Source organism: Folsomia candida, unplaced genomic scaffold, assembly GCF_002217175.1.
Source record: "Folsomia candida strain VU population unplaced genomic scaffold, ASM221717v1 Fcan01_Sc022, whole genome shotgun sequence".
Classification (NCBI taxonomy): Eukaryota; Metazoa; Arthropoda; class Collembola; order Entomobryomorpha; family Isotomidae; genus Folsomia; species Folsomia candida.
This window is the reverse complement of record NW_019091214.1, coordinates 1,483,756-1,495,932: the sequence shown is the minus strand read 5'-3', so window position 1 is coordinate 1,495,932 and position 12,177 is coordinate 1,483,756. Positions and strand designations below refer to the sequence as shown.

Sequence of the window (12,177 nt, the reverse complement as noted above, 5' to 3'; positions counted from 1 at the left end):
CACCAAAAGCCACCTGCCATAAGCCACCGTAGGAAATAAGCCACTTCTAGAAAAACTACTGTTATCATCTTCATTGATAAAACCTAGTTCAAAAATAAACAATCCAGAGACTGTAGTGAGATTGTTAAATATCAAATCAGCTATTTAACATTACAAATTTTAGGAATGTGAGAACGGTTAGGGAAATGGGTTATAAGCGTTCCGATCCCTTTCGGTGCCTTTAAAATTTTAAATTGATGTTGAATTCTACTGAGGTCATTCTCCTTGAATATCTTCAACTTATATATACCCTACACCACTCTTAGAAATCCACACGGTATTCATATATAACTCAACTAAAGTGGGATTGGTAAGTGGATAATACCGTGAAGAAATAATATCTCGGTATTAAAGCTTTAATTTATTGGTATCAAATTTTTACGGACGGGGATAATTTTAATACCGAGAAATCAATAACTGATTATTGTTCATGGTCTGGTGTGACTTACATATACCAGATTTCTCAAACTGTACACTCACATCCCAAATTTTAGCTGAGGTTGAAAATATTTAAAAATCTACGTCAATTTCGGTGCTCCATGGTCTGAGGTCATACCAAATTTTAGCTTCGTACAACATATTTCAGAAATTTGCTTAGGTTACTCTATCGAGTCCCCAAGAATTTAAATACTAAATTTCCAGCTTGTGTGGTAAATACAAGGACTAAGCGTAGTCCAACCCCCGGTTTATTAATAAATATGATGATTATAAGAGTAGCTTTTTCTACATGGTGGCTTATTTCCTACGGTGGCTCATGGAAGGTGGTTTTTGGAGAGTAGCTTTTTCCTGGGGTGGCTTATTTCCTAGAGTGGCTTATGGGGAGTGGCTTTTGTTGAGTGGCTTTTGGTGGGTGGCTTACGTCCGCAAATCTGCGCAAGTGCCGAACCAAATGTTGTTTCTAAAGACTTCCTCTCTCAAACTAACATGGTCAAAAAAAAATCTCGGCTGAACATGGTTTGCGCTCCCATTGTGAGTTTACTTACACTCAGAGCAAAAAGTAAGCAAATTTGCTACCGGGCGGTGTCTATATATGACCTCACCGGTTTGGTAGCGATTTGCTACGAAATTGTAGTAAATTTGCTCCCACATTTTGTCTCACCGTAACAGCGCGGTAGGGAAATACTAGAACATAGTAACATATTTACTACAACTCTGTAGCAAATCGCTACCAAACCGGTGAGGTCATATATAGACACCGCGTTTAGCGATTTTGCTCTGAGTGTACAGGAATACAAAGATCCATTGCGAAATTATTTTTTAAAAAATTCATAAAAAAATTCGGAAGTATGTTCAGCTTACGTTAATGATGACATTCATAAAAATTATATTTTCAAAATTTTTTAAAATTTGGTAATACAATTCTACAAAGTTTCATATATCTTCCTGAATTGCGTTCAAATTATGAGGGGAGAAAACGCCATCTTAATTATATACTTGTTTAAGCCATCTTAATTATATACTTGTTTAATAAAATGTGCAAGAATTATATTTCTGACTTCAGATCATGTCAGATTTTAATTTTTGGTGTATTCAGTTTTTTTAAACACTGTTTTCCACAAAAAAATTTGAGAAAGTTATTTACAAATACATAAAATCATGAGCAGCTTTATCAAATTCACAAACTAGACATATTTTTTTAAAAAAGAGTTTACGATAATTTGATTTTTTATTTTATTTGGCAAACTCGTACAGAAACTTGTTTTTCAATTTAGTAAAGTTTACTTTATAAAATTTCCAAAATTTAGGAAATTTACGAGTGTCACAGCCACAACTATTAGAGTGGATACAACTCTCAAGTGTCTCGGTAGTGAGCGCAATAGCTGATTGTACTTCGTATGTTAATCAAGTGGACGAGGCAAGTCGAGACAAAGCTTCCTGGAACCGTTTTGTTCTACCCCACTTGATTAACACACGGAGTACAATCAGCTATTGCGCTCACTACCGAGACACTTGAGAGTTGTATCCACTATACCTAATAGGCAGCTCATGACTACGTACCTAAAATTAGAGCGGGTCTTATAAGTACCCGATCACTTGCAACTTTGGCCTCAAAATGGTCAAAAATGAGTTTTGAAATCTCAAATTTCTGTAGAATACTAAAAATATATCTAGCCAAACATATCCAGGAAGGAAAAAGATTTTAACCCATGATCCACTTTGCATTTAACTTTTTTCTTCGCACCCGCCATGACTGATTTTTTGGAAGACTTTGCAACTTTATTGCTAATTATCTCCTACCTGAATCGAAATTTTCTTAAAGTTGCAAGTTGAAACTTTCAACTGTTTCACAAAGCTGGAAGTATGTCTTCTTACATATTGCCCAATTTTTTTTATTGCGCGAAGATAAGAGTTGAATGTGAGGTTTTAATTTTTCAACGTGAAATTGAATTTTTTTGCGATTGCTTCCTTCATAGTTGTTGCATTATGGACTGCTCGAAGTTCGGTCCAAAAAATTACATTTTATATTTTATAATACTCCTTGATGAAATGAATCAGACGGTCAATCTCATATTTCCGAAAACAAACCTGCGCGTCCTCATAACCCTTGTCAACTGAGGGGTCCGAAACATGCCCAAATTGACCGAACGCCACCCAAACCTGAGATTTTTTGAGAAATTGCGAAAAACATCTCAATTTCTCTACGGTTTTCAGTTGGGAGATATATTTCACATGAAAAAATTGCCTTCCCGTAGTTTTTGTCACGTTTTTAGCCCGAGTCAGGGCTTATGTACCCGTCACGTCCGTCTGTCCGTCTGTCTGTCTGTCTGTCTTGCGATAACTGCCGTAAAACTAATCCGATCGACTTGAGATTTTGCACAAATGTAGTATGGGTCAAATGAGGAGTTAAGTTCGAAGATGGGCGAAATCGGTCAAGTGATTGACCGGTGGGGGTCATAAAGGTGGGTGGGGTATTATGCGCCAAATTTTCAAAATTATAGTAGGAAGCTGAAATTTGGTACAGAGGTTGATGATGGTTTGTAATGAAAGAATATAAAGTAAAATTATAAAAATTCTCATGTGGAGGGACCCTAGGGGGTGACCCATACCGATGTTTAAAACTCATCCAATCGAGCTGAAATTTGGTACAGAGGTTGTTAATGGCTACTAATGAAAGAATATGAATTTAAATTTGACACATTTTCATCCGTACAGACCGTATAGGGTGACCCATACCAATTTTTCAAATTCGTGAAATCGAGCTGAAATTTAGTAGACAAGTTGATAATTGCTCCTAATGAAACAATATGAATTAAAATATGACAAAATTTCATCTGGAGGACCCTGTTGGGTGACCCATACCGAGTTTTTGAAAACCTCGTATCAAGCTGAAATTTGTTAAATAGGCTGCCAATTGTTATTAATCGAAGCATGTGAATTTAAATTTGAAAAATAAATTTAAATTTTTATATTTTTTGAAATCAATTTGCAATAAAATTTCATGCAAAAAAGTCGGATTAAGTGATAACCACAATTTTGCCTGACTCGGGCTATATCAAGTCTGCACTGTAGGTTTTAAGAACGTAAGACTCGTCGTCAGTAACCAACTTTTTTGGTGAGATTTTGTTGTGAAGCTTGGGAGGTCGTACGATTACCATTTTTTCTTCAGTTCCCGTATGTTTTGCAGGAGATTCCTTTGCATTCGCTTTGACCCCCAACTTATGGACCTTAATATGATGCATATAGTTTGCATTAATATTTGACTTCATGGCCGCATCAGGCACCGACGTGGATGGATAATTTTCAAAAAAACATTCAATCGTTTTCAATTTTCGAGGGGTCGATATGATGGTTTTTTCAAATTGTGGTTTTTTGAAGTTGACATTTTCGGATTCTCCATACTTTTTTTATGTATGTCTTAATTTTTGCACGGCCAGACCACTCTCTGTTAAAATGTAGTCAGGCCTTCTTCGAGTGTATGTCGAACAAATTTTTGTACTTACAAAAACTTGTTTCCTGACTTTTTGACTTCGACATCGTCTACGAAATTTGTTTTCCATTAAAGCTTTTGAAATTTTGGCGGACCGTAGGTAGATATATTTAGCGTATTCTACAGAAATTTGAGATTTCAAAATTCATTCTTGGCCATTTTGAGGCCGAACTTGTAAGTGATCGGGTATATATAAGACCTGCTCTATAAATAAATTGATAAAATTCGTAAAAACTACTTTTTTAACTTCGAATCGTTCCAAATTTTGACATTTTATTCACACGATAATTTACGAACAAAATCATTAACAGCTATTTTGATCGAATTTACAAATTGGGAACGTTTTTTTTATATAGAAAAGAGATATTTATAAGTTTACGAATTACAATTTGATCTTCATTCTGGATATTTGAAAACTCGTACGGAAACTTTTTTTCTCAAGTTATTTCCGAGTTTACTTACGAAATTTGGGAAATTTATGTAAGAATGACAACCATTTTCCAAAAACCACAACACAAACTCTACTCGATTTCGAGTCGTACCTAACTTATAATTAAAATAATACAACTCATAAAAATTACGATTTCGACTTCAAATAATATCAAATTTGTATCTGCTTTTATTCCATTCAAGTCTGTGGATGCACTTAATACGCTTTAATCTAACAATTTTGTCCTATTGTTTATGAATAAAATAATAATCACAATAACAAATTTGGAACATATATTCATAAATAATATATTATCAATTTACGAGAATCTGATTTTCCTTCTGAAATTTTATAAACATTTATTATAAACATGTGAATTTATTACCGAGTTATAAATTAACCTGAATGTGTAAAGGGTGTTGATTTAATCCGCGAACATCCATTTTTCGGCTCACGCTCGAGACAAAGTCTGCTATAATTATTGAACCCGTTAATATTTTTCTTTGAAATTTTTACCATGTGTGGAACGATGATAGGTAGTAATCATTATCACAATACCATTGGGATGCAGGTCTTGGATATGAGGAATTCCAGGTGAAATAAAAAATCCACCAAAATTCGGACGTGCCTGAAACACTTTGTGCCAATGGATGAACACAAATTTTTCGAACATGAAGACTATCTGAACAACTCAAATGGGTCCCACCTACTAGGAAAACAACAAATATGTTGATATTTCGTTCGAAAACTTGAAGTTCTCGTCGAAATGGTTCAAGGGAGTGGAATAACGGAAAATGGATTTAACGAAAATCAAAGATAAATTGTCCATTGCGGTAAAAACTATCGTCGAATTGGCATTATGTGGTCACAGAACTAACAAGCTAACGGAGAAAACTCATTTTCCTTCCAAACATAATGATTACCGTGTTGCATTTGCATAAACCCCTCGAAAAAGTGGGTATCTGATGACGTTAGGAATTTGGTCACCACATCCGCGGAATCGATGAGGCTGAAATTAATGTATATCCAATATGATACTGACAAAATTGAAGATACAGAACAGCAAAAAAATCGGACCAGTCATTACTGAGGGTCCAGAAATTTGGGTCGGAAGTTGTGGTATCAAGTGGCTTTTGGCGCGTGCCGTGACATCTCTAAATACTGTATGAAAATGAGAAAACATGATGAAACGGGAGATATGGACAAAATGCGACCTATGTGCTCTGATAGCTTAAGGAATTATTGCCAGTTAAGATGAAAATTATTTTCAACCAGGACAATGTCACATATCACATCGAAGACTCCACTATGTAGATATTGGAGCCACTAGTTTCAATCGTACGTAGGAAATTTTTGTGGAATGATAAAAATCTGGCCGCATATTCCCAGGATAACATGTTGCATAGACCTAAGGAAAAAGTGCACCAGCTCCAAAACCTTCAACATGGGAAGAGATAATTACCAAAGTTCAAAACAAATTAAATCCAGTGCCAGAATCAACTTTGGGAAAATTAGCATGGAGGCTACAGCAAAGAGCGGAAGGGATGATTGATGTGCATGGTATAAAGAGCAAATACTGAGGCATCAATGAAAAAAAGATAGGCTTTGGTAGTATTCGTACTTTTGTAAAACAACCGCTTCCTTTTTGCAGTTAAAAATGTTCGCGGATTAAATCAACACCCTTTATTAAATAATACGATTAAATTCACAAAAATTACATTTCCGACTTCAAATATCAAATTTTTATGTTTCTTTTTGTGTTTTATTTTTATGTTTTTTATGTATGTATATGTTTTATACCTATTTTTATTCCATCCGAGTTTGTGGATACACTATACGAATAAAATTATAATTAAAGTAACAACTGTGACGCATAGATATTTTTATTTAAAAAAATATATTGTCCGTTTACAAGAATAGTATTTTCCTTCTGAAATTTTACAAACTTTTGGGAACCTTTTTCCCAATTTGTTTCCTTGTTGGCTTACCGAATAGCAAAAATTCATAACATAATTAGGGAAAATTCCATTAAGATAAATTTTTTACCTAAGTTGCAAGTATCGTGATAAAATTCACAGGTATATTTTCGAAGCGTATTAAATTTTATTTATTTATCTACAAATTTATTCCATCCACCCCTTTTAACACTTTTTTACACAAATTATTTACGAATAAAATCATTAGGAGGTATTTTTATCAAATTCACAAATTGGGCACATATTTAAAAACCTATCAGTACAGCTTTGCTTAGCCCGAACCAGGAGTGATTAGTAAACCCATGTTTGTCAGTAGTTTTCTATAAAATTATGTGCTACTATTTTACACTAATTTGTGGGTTAACTAGCATCAATCTTTCGTACTACTAGGCTCCAAATTCTAAAAATATTTACTATCCTTGTCCTTGACTACTTCCCAGTGGGGGTCGCCTCTATAGCCCCTCTGGTTAATTTTTGTCATATTTAACTTCATATTATTTCATGAGAAAGCAGTAAGCATCTCTGGTCCAAATTTCAGCTTTCTATGCTAATTTATAAAAATCGGTATGGGTCACCCCATAGGGTCGCTCTAGATAAAAATTTTACCAATTTCATGTCATATTCTTCCGTTAAGACCCATAAGCAACTTATCTACCAAATTTCAGCTCGATATGACGATTTTGAAAAATCAGTATGGGTCAACCATAGGGTCCCTCAAGATGAAAATTTTTCCAACTTGAACTCATTTTCATCTATTAGGAGCCATTAGCAACCTCTTTGCCAAATTTCAGCTTTCTGCGACAATTTTGAAATTTTGGTGCATTATACCCCACCCACTCCGATGACCCCCACCGGTCAACCACTGGACCGATTTGGCCCATCTTCGAACTCGTTTCCTAACTTTGTCCAATATGCATATGGTGAAAATTTCAAGTCAATCGGTCAACCTGTTCGAGAGTTATCGAAGACAGACGGACAGACAGACAGACAGACAGACAGACGGACATGACAATTACATAAGCCCTGGTTCGGGCTAAAAACCAGTGATTTTTGGAAGTTTACGAGTTATAGGCTGATTTTCCTTCTGAAATTTTATAAACTACTTTGAGACTGTATTTCCTTTGTGATAAATAATATGATAAAATTGTCAAAAATTACATTTTCGACTTCGAATCGTATCAAATTTTATTTATTTTTTCATCCAAACCTGTAGACACTTCAAATCCTTTTTTGATTGAAAAAATAAAGCACTATTTTAACGAATAAAATTATTAACAGCAATTTTTATGAAATTCACGAACTTAGCACATGTTTTTATAAAAACCAGAGATGTTTGTAAGTTTACGATTTGTAATTTGATTTTTCTTCGGAAATTGTAAAAACGTTTGGGAACCATTTTTCCAGATTTAGTTCCCAGTTTACTTCCAGAATTACAAAGATTCATTGTAAAATTATGGATAGACGACCTGTTGTAATTATTGGGTACAATCTATCTAAACTATATAAAGCAGGCGAGTGTATCGCTGCTGGGTCGGTCGCTTATTTGAGAAGTTAGCCTCTCCTTTTCTCTCTCCACTCTGCAGGGAGCGAAAAGGGTGGGCTAACTTCACTAATGTTCGGGTAACGGGCTTATCGACGGGCCTATTTTGCACGTCGATTGACGGGCTTCTACACTAGTAATCAATATTTCATGCTGATTACATTTCGTGACTCACTCACTCGATGTAAAAATTTAGAGCCACTAGGTTTTATAGGTTAAAATTTGTTCCTTAAAATTTTGTGGGTGGAAAGTTGTAAACAGCTTTTAGGTTTCAATTCAATGTTGACTGCGGGAGAAATTCGTCTGAATTACGTATTTTTTTTAATACAATTTTTTCTCTGAGTTCAAATCGTATCAAATTTTAATCTCATTTTTATTCCGTCTAGTACTTTTTTATGGACAAATTCGACACTATATTATAATTTGCAAATAAAATCATTGGAAACTAGATACATATTTGATCAAATTCGCCAATGCGAAACCATTTACTTTACCTAATTTACCACTATAATAATAAAATTCGTAAAACTTACACCTTCGACTTCTAACCCCATCAATTTTTATCTGTTTTTACTTCATTCAAGTCTGTGAATGGATTTATATAATACGCTTTCATGCAAAAATTAGGCCCATATTATTGACGAATAAAATCATGATCAAACTAACAAAATTGGCACATATTTTATGAAAAAATAAAAAAGAGTTGTAAGTTTACGAGAATCTGATTTTCCTTCTGAATTTTATAAACATTTATTATAAACATGTGAATTTATTACCGAGTTTATTAACGAAGGTTGGGAACCTATTTTTTTAATTTATGTATTTCTCAATTTAAGTACGTACAGAATTGCAAAGATTTGTTACGAAATTAGAAAAATTTAGAAATTAGAAATTAGAAAGAAATAAACCTAACAATGCGATGCTGTGAAGTGTAACCCTCCGATTTGGCTGAAATTTTGAAATTAGGTGGTCCAAGTCAATACAACTAACGTTTCTTCAGCCAGTTTGTGCGATGGTTGGAGTTACTCAAAATATTTGAGGTCAAAGTTGAAAAAACGGCCGACTTTTTCAGGCGGAGTGAGAAAACTCCACTTCCATTCTCTTCTCGCGTTGATTTTCACTCCGAAAAATAATTCCTTTCATCACTTTTAAATTTAATTTATTATAGAAAAGCATTAATTATTCACTGCACCTGGGTCTTGGTCGTTGTTTTCAAATGAATTGAAAATTAGAATAACCATTTTTCCATTTTCTAAATGGAAAATAAGTTAAGTTTTTCCATGTTTATTTGAATTTATAATCGCATTGATTTTATTCAGGTTTCTCACAAATACGCCTTCATACACAAGCGTAAGTAGTGATGCAAAATAACCAAAATAAAACATTATTAAATAGGAATTAACACGCCTAGTATTCACTTAATTTAATTCATAATTGAATAAGTGAGATTTTTACTTCTTTGCATTAAAAATTCATACAAATATTAATTTATAAATTCATTAAAGGCAAATAAACATGGAAAAACTTAACTTACTTTCCATTTCGAAACCGTTGGTTATTCTGATTTCCAATTCATTTGAAAACAAAGTCGAAGACCCAGGTTCAATGAATAATTAATATTTTTCTATAACAAATTAAACTTAAAAGTGATGAAATGAATTATTTTTCGGAGTGAAAATCAATGCGAGGAGAAGAGAATGGAAGTGGAGTTTTCTCACTCCGCCTAAAAAAGTCGGCCGTTTTTTCAACTTTGACCTCAAATATTTTGAGTAACTACAACCATCGCACAAACTGGCTGAAGAAACGTTGGTTGTATTGACTTGTGGACCACCTAATTTCAAAATTTCAGCCAAATCGGAGGGTTACACTTCACACCATCGCATTGTAAGTTGCAACTAAACTGATAAAATTTATATAAATTACATTTTCGACTTTGAACGTATCATTTTTTTTACACAATCCATCCAAGTCTTGTAAATTATTTACGAATAAAATCCTTAATAGCAAATTTGATCAACAAATTTGGCACACATTTTATAAAAATGAGATGGTTAGTTTGCGGGAATCTTATTTTACTCTTGAAATTTTTTCAAATTCTTGGAAACCGTGTTTCTCAATTTATTTCCCAGTTTACACGTTTACAAAGATTCATTGGGAAATTGTGAAAAATTACAAAATACCAAACTCAAACCTATGCTAGTTGTAATCGTTATAAAATTTATTCAAATTACAATTTTGACTTTAAGTTGCATGAAATTTAATTTAATTTTTACTTATCTTTTGTAATAGTCTACCCAAGCCTTTTGATACTTATATTTTTACATATGTTTAGCATAACCTGAATTTCCTTCTGAAATTTTGAAAACTATTGGATAGCTTTTTCCTCAATTTATTGCCTAGTTTATCACTCTAAGAGATGCGGAGACCTTTTTCACACTTTATTACACCAAGTTTAAGTTCATTTGAATGTACTCTCAGGATTACAAAGATTTATTCTGTGATTAATTCAAGTGTGGAACTATATTACCTCGTAATAAAGATATTAATAAAGACGAAATCTATTATAAATTACATTTTCGACTTCAAATCGAATCAAATTTTGAATAATTTTTTGTCCCATCAAAATCTTTGGAAGCTTTAAAAGTGTTTTTATGCAAAAATGGGACATTATTATTCAAAAATAAAATCATTAATAGCTAGTTTGATCAAGTTCATAAGCTGAGCACATGTTTATATGGGCAAAAAGAGGTCTTTGTAAGTTTACCATATTTTTCCATAAAATTTTCCTACTGAAATTTTACAAATTCGTGCAGAAATCTTTTTTCTCACCCTACCGAGTTTAGGGTTGGAAACATCCATTGTGAAATTATAAGAACTATGGTTAGAATTTTAAAATTTGCCCTTTTTTGTATACATTTATTATGAAGAAAAGAGTCTAATTATAAAATACAAACACCCAAGTGAACGACGCATGATCTAAATTACAAACAAAAATGACAGAATAAATAAATTACGTTTTTGACGTTGAATCGCAACAGATTATAAAATAATTTAATTATAACAACAAATTTTAATCCAATAAACTTTTCATAGTGAATTTTTATTTTGGATTCCTTTTTTTTCTTCTCTTTTTCATGGCAGAATCATTTCCATGAAAAAATGTTTCCAAAAAATAACACAAAATTCGACTATCGGGCCTCGTCAAATGAAACTGTTGAAAATAAATATGTGCATATTTATCTGCCCCCCCCCTAATAATTGAGGAATTAAACGGATCTATTTTATTTTAGGAACCTAAAGAGATCATTACCACTGCGGTAATAAATAAACTATTATCAAACGAATAATTTGAATCCCATACATAATTTTTGCATTACGTATAAAACACGAGATTAAATTAAACAGTTCATGACCATCATGGTAATAACTAAATTGTTACCAAACGAATAATTTTAATCCCACACATACTTATAAAATTATAAAACAAAACAACATATGAAATTCCAGACTCTATTATTTGTAAGCAGATCATTACCACTACGGTAATAACTAAATTATTACCAAAAATGTATAACTAATTTGAATAACATCGCTTTTGCAAGCTACAACGTACAAAATAACGAGCCACAAAAAACAAGAGAGAGTAAAAAGTAGTGAAAGTATTCCATCCCGTGACACATTTCGGATACAATGTCACTCAATTTAGTTCGTTATTGACACGCGATATGGACATATGTATGTCACGCGAGGGTCAGATGAGTGCTTATCCGTGTTCGTGTTATGCCTTAAAAAAGCAAATAATTAACTAGGTTTTCTCACTAATTAGTTAATTAGTGAAGCCAGCAAGAAACGCGTGGGTTACGTAATAATGAAATGCCATGCAACAGAGTGGGTGGACAAATATACCTTTTTGCATATGTAATTTTGAAATTTTAAAATTACAAATTTTTTGCGACATTTTATAACATCTAAAAATTTATCGGGTTTGAAGTTTCTCGTAATTTGATAACTTACTCTACAAACTTGCAACATTTTTAAAGTACTACCACAGCACCTACTTCTAACAAAATCTTGTATGCTTTTGGAAAAATTTAAATTATGGCGAAGAACTTTAACCACAAGTTTTTTGTTTGTTGGTAAAATTTTACCAAGTACCAATTGCAATTAAATCTAACGTTCCACCAATTATAAAAATGCAAGTTACCATTTAATTACTTCCGACATTGAATTTTTCCAATTTTGCTATATTATTGGTAACATATTA

The 12,177-nt window shown here is 32.9% G+C and overlaps 1 long non-coding RNA gene across 1 annotated transcript; it reads right to left on the bottom strand.

Moving 5' to 3' along the window:
* Window positions 1-4,586: 4,586 nt before the first annotated feature.
* LOC118438520 lies at window positions 4,587-5,230 on the bottom strand. The gene is made up of 3 exons (XR_004836881.1): window positions 4,956-5,230; window positions 4,799-4,869; window positions 4,587-4,738 (listed from the first exon to the last, which is right to left on the bottom strand). It is a non-coding gene; the product is annotated as an uncharacterized LOC118438520 (long non-coding RNA).
* Between the last annotated feature and the right edge of the window lie 6,947 nt (window positions 5,231-12,177).